This window comes from Salvelinus alpinus, chromosome 14 (genome assembly GCF_045679555.1).
Source record: "Salvelinus alpinus chromosome 14, SLU_Salpinus.1, whole genome shotgun sequence".
Lineage (NCBI taxonomy): Eukaryota > Metazoa > Chordata > Actinopteri > Salmoniformes > Salmonidae > Salvelinus > Salvelinus alpinus.
This window is the reverse complement of record NC_092099.1, coordinates 28,568,812-28,582,574: the sequence shown is the minus strand read 5'-3', so window position 1 is coordinate 28,582,574 and position 13,763 is coordinate 28,568,812. Positions and strand designations below refer to the sequence as shown.

At 41.8% G+C, this 13,763-nt stretch overlaps 1 protein-coding gene across 1 annotated transcript in view; it reads left to right on the top strand.

The window, feature by feature from the left end:
• Positions 1-4,038: 4,038 nt before the first annotated feature.
• LOC139538704 (unconventional myosin-XVI-like) overlaps positions 4,039-13,763 on the top strand; it is a 307,739-nt gene continuing 298,014 nt past the window's right edge. Inside the window, exon 1 of the mRNA XM_071341081.1 lies at positions 4,039-4,351. The gene's annotated coding sequence lies outside the window, so the exon portion shown is untranslated. The remainder of the gene's footprint in view (positions 4,352-13,763) is intronic.

Sequence of the window (13,763 nt, the reverse complement as noted above, 5' to 3'; positions counted from 1 at the left end):
TGTATGTGTGTGTTATTTTGTATGACGATTTTCTGTGAGAGTGTTAGAGGCAGATCAGAGACGCAATATTAATGACAACCCCTGAGCCTCCAGCCGTACTTAAGCATACACACACACGCTCACACACTCACACACACACAAACACAGAATGTCGGGAAGTTCTGTGTCACTCACTCTCACCAGCCGCTTGTGGGCTTTAGATTTAGACTCCTGTTTTTCTGTCTCTCACACACAGACTCACACAGACACTCTATCTATCTAGCTCTCTCTCTCTCTCTCATTCAATTCAATTCAAAGGGACTTTATTGGCATGGGAAACATATGTTTACATCGCAAAAGCAAGTGAAATAAACAAACAAAACTGAGAAGAAACAAATTGAACAACATCAACAAAAAACGATCAGAAATTAACAGTACACATTGCACTCAGAGGTTTCAAAAAGATAAAGACGGTTCAAGTTTTATGTTATTAGCTACAGTTGAAGTCGGAAGTTTACATACACTTAGGTTGGAGTCATTAAAACTCGTTTTTCAACCACTCCACGAAGTTCTTGTTAACAAACCATAGCTTTGGCAAGTCGGTTAGGACATCTACTTTGTGCATGACAAAATCCAAAATGACAACATCCAACAATTGTTTACAGACAGATTATTTCACTTATAATTCACTGTATCACAATTCCAGTGAGTCAGAAGTTTACATACACTAAGGTGACTGTGCCTTTAAACAGCTTGGAAAAATCCAGAAAATTATGCCATGGCTTTAGAAGCTTCTGATAGGCTAATTGACATAATTTGAGTCAATTGGAGGTGTACCTGTGGATGTATTTCAAGGCCTACCTTCAAACTCAGTGCCTCTTTGCTTGACATCATGGGGAAATCAAAAGAAATCAAGCAAGATTTCAGAAAAAAAATCTAGACCTCCAGAAGTCTGGCTCATCCTTGGGAGCAATTTCCAAACACCTGAAGGTACCATGTTCATCTGTACAAACAATAGTACGCAAGTATAAACACCATGGGACCACGCAGCCATCATACAACTCAGGAAGGAGACGCGTTCTGTCTCCTAGAGATGTACGTACTTTGGTGCGAAAAGTGCAAATCAATCCCAGAACAACAGCAAAGGACCTTGTGAAGATGCTGGAGGAAACGGGTACAAAGTATCTATATCCACAGTAAAATGAGTCCTATGTCAATATAACCTGAAAGGTCCCTCGGCAAGGAAGAAGCCACTGCTCCAAAACCGCCATAAAAAAGCCAGACTACGGTTTGCAACTGCACATGGGGACAAAGATCGTACTTTTTGGAGAAATGTCCTCTGGTCTGATGAAACAAAAATACAACTGTTTGGCCATAATGACCATTGTTATGTTTTGGAGGAAAAAGGGGGAGGCTTGCAAGCTGAAGAACACCATCCCAACCGTGAAGCACGGGGGTGGCAGCATCATGTTGGGCGCGTGCTTTGCTGCAGGAGGGACTGGTGTACTTCACAAAATAGATGGCATCATGAGGAGAGAAAATGATGTAGATATATTGAAGCAATATCTCAAGACATCAGTCAGGAAGTTAAAGCTTGGTCGCAAATGGGTCTTCCAAATGGACAATGACCCCAAGCATACTTCCAAAGTTGTGGAAAATTGGCTTAAGGACAACAAAGTCAAGGTATTGGAGTGGCCATCACAAAGCCCCGGCCGTCAATCCTATAGAAAATTTGTGGGCAGAACTGAAAAAGCATGTGCGAGCAAGAAGGCCTACAAACCTGACTCAGTTACACCATCTCTGTCAGGAGGAATGGGCCAGATTTCACCCAACTTATTGTGGGTACCTTGTGGAAGGCTACCCGAAACATTTGACCCAAGTTAAACAATTTTAAGGCAATGCTACCAAATAGTAATTGAGTGTATGTAAACTTCTGACCCACTGGGAATGTGATTAAATAAAATAAAAGCTGAAATAAATAATTCTCTCTACTATTATTTTAACATTTCACATTCTTAAAATAAAGTGGTGATCCTAACTGACCTAAGACTGGGAATTTTTACTAGGATTAAATGTCAGGAATTGTGAAAAACTGAGTTTAAATGTATTTGGCTAAGGTGTATGTAAACATCCGACTTTAACTGTATGTACTGTGTTTCAGCAATATGCAAATAGTTCTAGTATGTTAGCGGGGAAAGATGAATAAACAGTTAAGTATTGGTGGTATTTACAATGTTTTTTGTGCTCCATTCGTTGCCCTTTTCTCATCGCAACAGGCCATAAATCTTGCTGCTTTGTTCGCAGATTGTGCTATGTCACCTAACAGATATGGAAGTTTATCAATGTCGGTTTTGTTTTCAAATGATTTGTGGGTCTGTGGTAAATATGTGTCTCTAATGTGGTCATACATTTGGCAGAAAGTTAGGAAGTGCAGGTCAGTTTCCACCTCATTTTGTGGACAGTGACCTGTCTTCTCTTGAGAGCCAGGTCTGCCTATAGCGACTTCTTTCAAGAGTTTGTACATAGTCAAGGATGTTCTTATTTTAGGGTCAGTCACAGTGGTCAGGTATTCTGCCACTGTGTACTCTCTGTTTAGGGCCAGATAGAATTCCAATTTGCTCCGTTGATTCTTTCCAGTGTGTCAAATAGTTAGCGTTTTGCTTTCTCATAATTTGGTGGTGTAATTGTGTTGTTGGCCTGTGGCTCTTGGGGTCTGTTTGTGATCAGAGCCCCAGAACCAGCTGGTTGAGGGGACTCTTGTCTCGGTTCATCTCTCTGTAGGCGAGGGCTTTGTGGTGGAATGTCTGGGCATCGCTTCCTTTTAGGTGGTTGTAGAATTTAACAGCTCTTTTCTTGATTTTGATAACTAGTGGGTATATACCTAATTCTGCTCTGCATGCATTGTTTGGAATTTATTGTTGTACACAAAGCATATTTTAGCAGAATTCTGCATGCAGAGTCTCAATTCCATTTTGTGAATTCTTGGTTGGTGAGAGGACCCCAGACCATGCAACCATGGAGGGCAATGGGTTCTATAACTGATTCAAGTATTTTTTTGCCATATCCTAAATGGGATGTCCAGTTTTATGTTCCTTTTGATGGCATAGAAGGCCCTTCTTGCCGTGTCTCTTAGATTGTTCACAGCCTTTTGGAAATTAACTGTGGTGTTGATGTTTAGGCCGAGATAGGTATAATTATTTGTGTGCTCTAGGGCAACAGTGTCTAGATAGAATTTGTATTTGTTGTTCTGGCAACTTGACCTTTATTGGGACACCATTATTTTATTTCTTACTGAGATGCACTGTCAGGCCCAAATCTGACAGAATCTGTGCAACAGATCTAGGTGCTGCTTGTTGGGGACAGAAGCACCAGATCATCAGCAAACAGTAGACATTTTATTTTCTGCCGCAGTAGGGTGAGGCCGTGTGCTGCAGACTGTTATAGGGCCCTCGCCAATTCATTGATATAAATGTTGAAGAGGGTGAGGCTCAAGCTGCATCCCTGTCTCACCCCACGGCCCTGAGGATAGAAATATTGTGTTTATTACCAATTTGAACTGCACACTTGTTGTTTGAGTACATTGATTTTATAATGTTTTTCCTCCAACACCAATTTCAATCAATTTGTATAGCAGACCCTCATGCCAAATTGAGTCAAAAGCTTCTCGAAGTAAACAAAGCATGAAAATACTTTAGTTTTTGTTTTGGTTCATTTGTTTGTCAATAAGGGTGTATACGTGGTCTTTCGTATGGTATTTTGCTATGCAGTTCCATATTTTTTCTGTTCTTTTTCTTACTGTATTCCGGTATTGATTTAATTTTTCCACATAGTAAAAAGTCAGGTTTTCTGGGTGTCTGTGTTTTGGTTGGGAAGGTTGCTCGATTTCATTCTTCATCAAACCATTTCTCAGATCTTCTGCATGAATTTATATTTGATATGATATGCCTCTCTCTCTCTCTCTCTTTGGTACACCCTTCTGGTGCTCTCTCCTTCTGTCTATTCCCCCATCTTCCACACTCACCCACATGCTTACGGCTTCGCTCTCTGTCTCGCTCTGTCTCTATCTCTCTCTCTGCTGAGCGAGGGACTCTGATGGGTTAGTAGTGGAGGTTCTTAGCCTATGGGAGTAGATGCAGAGAGAGCTGTTACAGAGGGAGTTGCACTCTGTCTCGCTCTCTCACTCACCCACACTCTCTCTATTTCACTCACTCTCTCACGCACGCTCTCTCTCTCTCTCTCTCTCGCTCTTGCTCTCTAGCTCTATCGCTCTCTCACCGTGTTCATCTCTTTGGAGAAGCTACCAGCTAGTTCCTGGATTGTACTTCCCACCTGGAGAGAAGCATCGAGCAGCGCACGGATCTGTCACTATGAGGTATGTCAGCGTTCACCGCTCAAGATTGTGTGTGTGTGTCAGTGTGTGTAAGAATGTAGGCTCACTTCATTTGTTAACTTCATGAGGTGTACTAGATGGTCCCTTCATCAGCTATCTGAGCAGGTAACCGATCGCTGCAGCTGTACATAGCCCGTCTGTAAATAGCCCACCCAAACTACCTCTCATATCCCCATATTGTTTTTATTTACTTTTCTGCTCTTTTGCACACCAGTATTTCTACTTGCACATCACCATCTGCTCAGCTATCACTCCAGTGTTAATTTGCTAAATTGTAATTACTTCACTACTATGGCCTATTTATTGCCTTACCTCCTCATGCATTTGCACACACTGTATAGTGACTTTCTTTTTTTCTATTGTGTTATTGACTGTACGCTTGTTTATTCCATGTGTAACTCTGTGTTGTTGTTTGTGTCGCACCGCTTTGCTTTATCTTGGCCAGGTCGCAGTTGTAAATGAGAACTTGTTCTCAACTGGCCTACCTGGCTAAATAAAGGTGAAATAAAAATAAAACATGTAAATCATGCCTGAATGTAGTGAACATAATTGTTAAGAGTTTAGGGAACATGATTTTGTAGAAATTGGAAATCTATGTTAATTGTTGTTCTGCATATCTCTATGAAAATCATCTAGTATTTCCAGTATGTTGAGACCGTTTGTTGTTTTCTTTTCAAAGGGAGGGGTTTTCTCTCATTTCAGACGTTTTGTTGTTGCTGTGTGCTGTTGTTTGCTCTGAGACCATGCCCGCGGCACCACAGAAAGGGAAACCAGGTTTATTGGCACACACACACACACACCCCTCTGGCAGTACAACATTTGGGAATCATCCCATTTTCAGAGGTCCTTGGGCTGCTCTCACCCAGATGCTGAGAGAGAGTGTGTGTGTGTATGTGTGCGTGCGCGTGCGTGCGTGCGTGCGTGCGTGCGTGCGTGCGTGCGTGCGTGCGTGCGTGCACCCATCTGGATGCAGTGCCTTGCTCTGCGCACTATGAGTGAAGTGCTGATCGATTCATTTTTAGAAGCTCACAGGCATAGAAGTTGGTCGAATTAACCCGAAACTCTACTGAAGTGTGACTTTGTCCTGGTGTTTCTTGGCTATTTATACCGTTTTGTTCACACGTTAGGTTGTTTTTCAATGTTTGAGTTGGAAGCAACTGCTAGCGAAGAGACTCTGCTAGCGAAGAGTAAAATTCTTGTCTCTCATTCAGACACCACTCTGGCAGTGTTGCCAACTATTCCAGTGAGAATCGCTGTTTGCTGTGACTTCCGTTGCACGGACAGCTTCTCCCACTCTAGTTTGCGGCAGAATTGAGTGGGAAAAGTCCCTAAATCCTATCAAAACCATAGAAAGTCTTGGTGTCAAAACTCCCCAAAGGCAGCCTGAAAAGTAGCTGAATTTGTCACTAGCCACTTTTACCAATAAAAGTTGCTGGATGGGTCTGAAAGCTCACTAAATATAGAGACACATTTTTTCCCCCTCTTTATGTATTTGGCGGTGATATCGTTATGGTATTGAGTTTTGTAATACTTAACCTGGTATCAGTATTGAAATCAAAATTCTGGTATTGAGATAACACTAGTGTGTGTGAGGGCGTGCTCACATGTGTGCGAGTGCATGCATATTTGTGTGTGTATAGATTTGAGGTTGCTGGTGTTTAACCTGATTTTATTGGGCTGTATAATGTGGGCTGGTCTTGGAGAAGCTTCAGTAACTGATCCATCATGGTAACTTGATTTAAGAGGTCCTCTTTCACTGACAGCTCCCTTCTGCTGTCTCCCTGTTGCCTCCTTTCAACAGGGATCTCCCCTTCTCAGTGTGTGTGTGTGTGTGTGTCCGTGTGTCCTTGCATGTGGGTGCGTGCGTGCTTGTGCGTCTGTGTGCATGTGTGTTGGGTGTGTGTGTACCCATCTGGCTGCTTGCTCAGTCCAGATTGGTTGAGGGTGGTAGAGGGTGTGGGCTTGTGGCACTAGCAGCACAGCATGGAGCCTCCTCGTCACCAGGGAGAAATCACCAGCTCCACTCACTTACTCTCCTTCCTTCCGTCTGACTCTCTCTCTCTCTCTCTTCATCACATTCTCTCTATCTTTCTATTTGCCTCCGTCTTACACGTATCTTCCTCTCTCTCTTTGATACCCATCTTTGTTTCTCCGTTCCCTTGTCAGGTGTAGTCTACCCCCAGAAGAACAGTTTGTTTGTTTTTAGAAGTGGTAAGAAAGCAAGGAAAAAGCTTATTTTTTCCCTGTCTGCATTTTGAGTGATCACATACACCATATATTTCCTAATATGTTTCTTCTAATATTCCATTTTTATTCAGAATTTCTATAGATGTTTCCGTCCAAAAGTCTGTGCCAACTGATGAGGTCCGAGTATAGCCAGCTTGAGGCTAATGGTGAGAGCTCTAGACCTTTCCCTCTCAGTCCACATTGTTCTTGGGCCCTCTTAGACCCTGGCTTAGGTCAGCTGTTGGGACACATGTTGCCAAGTCACAACCCCCTATGATAATTATGGGATGATTTATGCTGTTGGCTATCCTGGAAACCGGATAGATAGGGAAGGGATATGTGACAAGGGTTCCCCAGAGGAAAGCTTGATGGATTGGCTGCCATTGGAACTCCAGAGGTGTTCACTTAAAATAATTCCCCCGTTGTGACAATGTAAAGTAGTTCCCCCATGTTGAGATGTTCACCTACCACAGTTACTGATCAGTATAAATGAGCTCCTTTTTGCATGATTGATTACGGCAGCAGTTTTTGAAGGATATGAGAAGCGTGTTCAGAAGTATGATACTTTTGGATGGATGGATGTGGCTTGGATCTACAGTATTTGGCCTCTGACTCTTGCTGGGTATTTCTCTGATCTAACTAGTCTGGGTAGGGTTGGGCGATATCCAGAATTCAGCCACTTACTTAGATAACTAGCAGAGACAAAAGATACAATACATAAGAAATGTCTTTCTGCGTTTTGTAAATGCAGATCTAAAATGCTTCTTACGGTAATTTCTGCTCGGCCTCAGAAACATTTTGTATTTCAGTTGCACTTCTCCACTCAGATGGGAATTCAGCAGACATTGCAGATTTTGTCAGCTGGTGATTGTCAAGCAAATGACTGCCGGTGTCACGGATTTGACCGTTATTTAACAAACACATTTAGCATCTCCTGGCTTCCACGAATAGTCTACAAGCCACTAATGCAGACCTTTGGAACATCTACATTTTAAGAAGTCTAATAAGTCGATGTAATATAGCCTTCACCTTAACAATGAATCAATTATTTATTTTAGACAGGTCTAAAGAAACATGATATGAAGAAAATGTAGTCTATTTCAAAATAACAAAATAGCATACTCTGAGTTGTCGTTATGTTAGGCCCTGATCTGGCTATGCCAAATGGCTGTGGGCTACACTAGTTCATTTTGCAGACAAGAGTTACTTAGAATTCCGAGTCATTATTTTATAGTATGAAGAATACAATTGAAAAAAGCTGAATAAAATAGAAAGGATATTTTCTCCAAACGATTTGAGGGAGTGTGCACATGCGGCTATTCTGTTTTGAACAGTTAACAATGAAACAGGTACACCTACAGTTGAAGTCGGAAGTTTACATACACCTTAGCCAAATACATTTAAAACTCAGTTTTTCACAATTCCTGACATTTAATCCTAGTAAAAATTAGGATCACCACTTTATTTTAAGAATGTGAAATAATAGTAGAGAGAATTATTTATTTCAGCTTTTATTTATTTCATCACATTCCCAGTGGGTCAGAAGTTTACATACACTCAATTAGTATTTGGTATAATTTCCTTTAAATTGTTTAACTTGGGTCAAACGTTTCAGGTAGCCTTCCACAAGCTTCCCACAATAAGTTAGGTGAATCCTGACAGAGCTGGTGTAACAATCAGGTTTGTAGGCCTCCTTGCTCACACACGCTTTTTCAGTTCTGCCCACAAATTTTCTATGGGATTGAGGTCAGGGCTTTGTGATGGCCACTCCAATACCTTGAATTTGTTGTGCTTAAGCCATTTTGCCACACATTTGAAAGTATGCTTGGGGTCATTGTCCATTTGGAAGACCCATTTGCGACCAAGCTTTAACTTCCTGACTGATGTCTTGAGCTGTTGCTGCAATATATCCACATTATTTTCCTTCCTCATGAAGCCATCTATTTTGTGAAGTGCACCAGTCCCTCCTGCAGCAAACCAAGTTTGTGACCCCACAACATGATGCTGCCACCCCCGTGGGATGGTGTTCTTCGGCTTGCAAGCGTCCCCCTTTTTCCTCCAAAACATAACAATGATCATTATGGCCAAACAGTTCTATTTTTGATTCATCAGACCAGAGGACATTTCTCCAAAAAGAACAATCTTTGACCCCATGTGCAGTTGCAAACCTTAGTCTGGCTTTTTTTATGGTGGTTTTGGAGCAGTGGCTTCTTCCTTGCTGAGAGGCCTTTCAGGTTATGTCGATATAGGACTCGTTTAACTGTAGATGTAGATACTTTTTAGATAATTTTTTCCAGAATCTTCACAAGGTCCTTTGTTGTTGTTCTGGGATTGATTTGCACTTTTCTCACCAAAGTATGTTCATCTCTAGGAGACAGAACACGTCTCCTTCCTGAGCATTATGACGGCTGCGTGGTTCCATGGTGTTTATACTTGCATACTATTGTTTGTACAGATGAACGTGGTACCTTCAAGCATTTGGAAAATGCTCCTAAGGATGAACCAGACTTGTGGAGGTCTACAATTTTTTTCTGAGGTGTTGGCTGATTTATTTTGATTTTCCCATGATGTCAAGCAAAGAGGCACTGCGTTCGAAGATAGGCCTTGAAATACAGCTACAACTCATCATTGAATTCAAATGATGTCAATTAGCCTATCAGAAGCGTGACATAATTTTCTGGATTTTTCCAAAATGTTTAAAGGCACAGTCAATTTAGTGTATGTTAACTTCTGACCCACTGGAATTGTAATACAGTGAATTATAAGTGAAATAATCTGTCTTTAAACAATTTTTTGGAAAAAATACTTGTGTCAATAATGAAGTAGATGTCCTAATCGACTTGACAAAACTAGTTTGTTAACAAGAAATTTGTGGAGTGGTTGAAAAACGAGTTTTTATGACTCCTTCCTAAGTGTATGTAAACTTCCGACTTCAACTGTATATGCGTAATTTAAAGTTATTTATGAAACTTTCGTTGTGATACAAATGTTGGGCTAGATGTTTAGATGTGTTATACATTCTAAGTCTGTATGATGCGACTAATAATCATTTGAAAAAAGTTGCATGAAAGGCATGAACTCTGCTTTGTGTTTTGCGCAGGCTGTACACACGTCATCAGTCTCTCATTCACAGTTTGACAAGCACCTGATAATGCCTCGAATTACCTGGCTGCATCCCCTTTGTGTGGCCGTAATGCCCCCTAAAAAAATCTATACCTATTGTGGCCAGTGGCCATTGTGCCCTTGGACTGAATATAATAATTATATTTCAATTCCCCCAGCTGTGTGCTGACGCACCTTTCTGTCACAGGCTACAAGTGAAGACAGACACATCAGACACATCCTCTTCCTTATCCAATTCTGAGGTGCATTTTGAAGATATTGGAAGAACAGTCCACATTTACTTTTCATCAGCCAACAAGATGAGTAGGCTTACTGAACAGCAAACGCACTCTCCTATGTCAATCTACTATCCCCATAGTACAAAAGTTAACCTATTGACCTGTGTGAGAAATAAATATTCCTAACATAGTCTGGGACAGTTGTGGGATGCAATCGATCCCAAATTAATACAACCACTAACATCAAAAAAACATATTTTAAGCAACGAGCCGGCCTCAACAGATGAGAACGTTTAGCTTAAAATATTGATAAACTATTAGGCTATTTCTTCACATAATAAGCACAGCAATGCACACACGGCAGGCACAAATGTTCCGTTAGCAGGAAAACACCATTCTCAAAAGTGACCACAAATGTGATTATGCATGTATTGCTTTTATTATAAAGGTGTATTTTTGTGGTGTAAATAATATTCCCCAAACTTGAAACTCACGCGCTGCTTATGTATGCCAGTTAGGCTCTACACCCCTTGTAAAGCGGATGAATGTGCATAATTTTAAGACGTTATTTGGCCACGTTAGTTGTGATATGAACCTTATCAACCTTATCAAAACATACAGGCCTACGGGCTAGGCTACATGAGGTGTGAGACTATGATTTGAAAAAGACGCTAAAAAAATAATGCGCTGTTTTCCTTAAGCTGGGCATCATTCACAAGTTATAATATATCATTCACAAGTTATAATATATCCTTCACAAGTGAAAGGATAATATTGTCACTCACACTATTCTTGATTTAATCTTGTCTTTACATGTACTAAATCATATATGTGTGAAATTTGTTTTGATTTAGAATGGACCATTATCATGCACCTGTCTGGAAACAGATTTGTGATTACATTTGAATTGATGTCAGAGTGGTTAGAGGGACAAGTGCGGGCAGTTAGCAAGTTTGATATGCTACTAATGATCATCAGCAGCATCAGAGCTTGGAAAAGCCGAATTACCGTGATTAAACGGTCACATGGAATTTGACTGCTGTCATGACTCTGGTGTGGTGGTAATATGGTCACCGTAACAGCCCTATAGCCTACTATTTTTCTCTGGTAAAATGCAAGATTACCTTTAAGCAAAACATTAGGAATTGTAGCTGGTTACATAATTTCTATGATAAACATTAGAAATATGATGTCCATGCATTGTTTTTTCATTGTACTCTCATTTACTTGTGTGGCTGCCAGCCAAATAGCGTTGCACTTCTGTTGTCATCTGATGTAAATGAAGCTATTTTCTGCATATTATGTTGCACGAATGTACTTTCTGTGGAAAAAAACTATAGTTACACGCCCCTGATAACTCTATTGTAGCAAAAAAACACTGTTGACTTTCAATCTAAAATGTGACCCCTGTTGATACACAGCTGGACTCACCTGCTCCCACTTTCTTCCGTTGTGCTATTTCCAAACAAACACTTGACTGGCTCAACTGTTCTGGGGAACTACGGTAAGCTTCATAATGTCAAATAATGTGGCAGGTGAAATTAAGAACACGATCTGAGGCTTGTCTAGAATCTCTGCAAAGACACACACACACACACACACACACACGAGATGGATCCATTTCATGTGGCTGATGCTTTGCATTCGCTCTGCAGGTAGTATAACTTTTCATTACATTTCATTACATTTCATTATAGTACAACGGTTTAATTTGTTTAATTTGTCCAACCTTAGCAATTTCTTCTTAGCTAGCTACATAGCCGTCTGTGTATCAAAGATAATTGCGTAATTATCGTATTTCGTCGTCTATCGTAGTCCACACTGCTATCTGCCCAGCAGCTAGCCAGCTAGCAAACGTCCACCGTCTACCCAATAGTAGTATAACTTTTCATTACATTTCATTATAGTACAACGGTCTGATTTTCATTTTCATTACAGTACAACGGTTTGATTTGTTTGATCTTAGCTAGCTACATAGCCGTCTTTGTATCAAACATAATTGTGTAGTTATTGAGGTTCGCTAGCCAGCTATTTTCGTCCTAACGTAACGCAACGTAGCCAACACTGCTAGCTAGCCAGCTTGCCACCGAATAGCAGCATTGTAGAAACGAGTGCATTACAACGGAACGACTTGATTAGTGTAGTGTTGGCTGGCTACACAGTTGTCTTTGCTATCTTTGATTTGTTTGATCTTAGCTAGCTACTTAGCTGGCTACGTAGCCGTCTTTGTATCAAGGATAATTGTGTAGTTATCGAGGTTCGCTGAGGTTCGCTAGCCAGGTATTCTCGTCCTAACGTAACGTAACGTAGTCAACCCTGCTAGCTAGCCAGCTAGCCACCGATTAGCAGCACTGTAGAAACGATTACATTACAACGGAACGACTTGATTTGTGTAGTGTTAGCTAGCTACATAGTTTTCTTTGCTATCTTTGTATCTAAGATAATTGTGTAGCTTTGAGTAATTATCGGTTAGCTAGCCAGCTATTTTCGCCTGCCGCGCTGCCGTCCTCCTACCTAGCCAACACTGCTAGCTAACACTGCTAGCTAGCCAACTTCTACCGAATAGCAGCACTGTAGAAACTTACATTACAACGGAACGACTTGATTAGCGTAGTGTTAGCTAGTTGTCTTTGCTGTCCTTGTATCCATGATAATTGTGTAGTTTAGAGAAATTTAGAGAAATTGTCGAGGTCACCTAGCCAGCTTCACTTTCAACAACGCAGCCACTGCTAGCCAGGCTACTTCACCAGCCAGCAGTACTATATCATTTTAGTCAATTAGATCTTTTATTTTATTTATTTTTTTTGCAACGTAAGCTTAACTTTCTGAACATTCGAGTCGTGTAGCCCACTTGTCATTCTAATCTCCTTTGCTTTAGCGTAGCCTCTTCTGTAGCCTGTCAACTATGTGTCTGTCTATCCCTGTTCTCTCCTCTCTGCACAGACCATACAAACGCTTCACACCGCGTGGCCGCGCCCACCCTAACCTGGTGGTCCCAGCCCGCACGACCCACGTGGAGTTCCAGGTCTCCGGTAGCCTCTGGAACTGCCGATCCGCGGCCAACAAGGCAGAGCTCATCTCAGCCTATGCGTCCCTCCAGTCCCTCGACTTCTTGGCACTGACGGAAACATGGCTCACCACAGATAACACTGCTACTCCTACTGCTCTCTCTTCGTCTGCCCACGTGTTCTCGCACACCCCGAGAGCTTCTGGTCAGCGGGGTGGTGGCACCGGGATCCTCATCTCTCCCAAGTGGTCATTCTCTCTTTCTCCCCTTACCCATCTGTCTATCGCCTCCTTTGAATTCCATGCTGTCACAGTTACCAGCCCTTTCAAGCTTAACATCCTTATCATTTATCGCCCTCCAGGTTCCCTTGGAGAGTTCATCAATGAGCTTGATGCCTTGATAAGCTCCTTTCCTGAGGACGGCTCACCTCTCACAGTTCTGGGTGACTTTAACCTCCCCATGTCTACCTTTGACTCATTCCTCTCTGCCTCCTTCTTTCCACTCCTCTCCTCTTTTGACCTCACCCTCTCACCTTCCCCCCCTACTCACAAGGCAGGCAATACGCTTGACCTCATCTTTACTAGATGCTGTTCTTCCACTAACCTCATTGCAACTCCCCTCCAAGTCTCCGACCACTACCTTGTATCCTTTTCCCTCTCGCTCTCATCCAACACTTCCCACACTGCCCCTACTCGGATGGTATCGCGCCGTCCCAACCTTCGCTCTCTCTCCCCCGCTACTCTCTCCTCTTCCATCCTATCATCTCTTCCCTCTGCCCAAACCTTCTCCAACCTATCTCCTGATTCTGCCTCCTCAACCC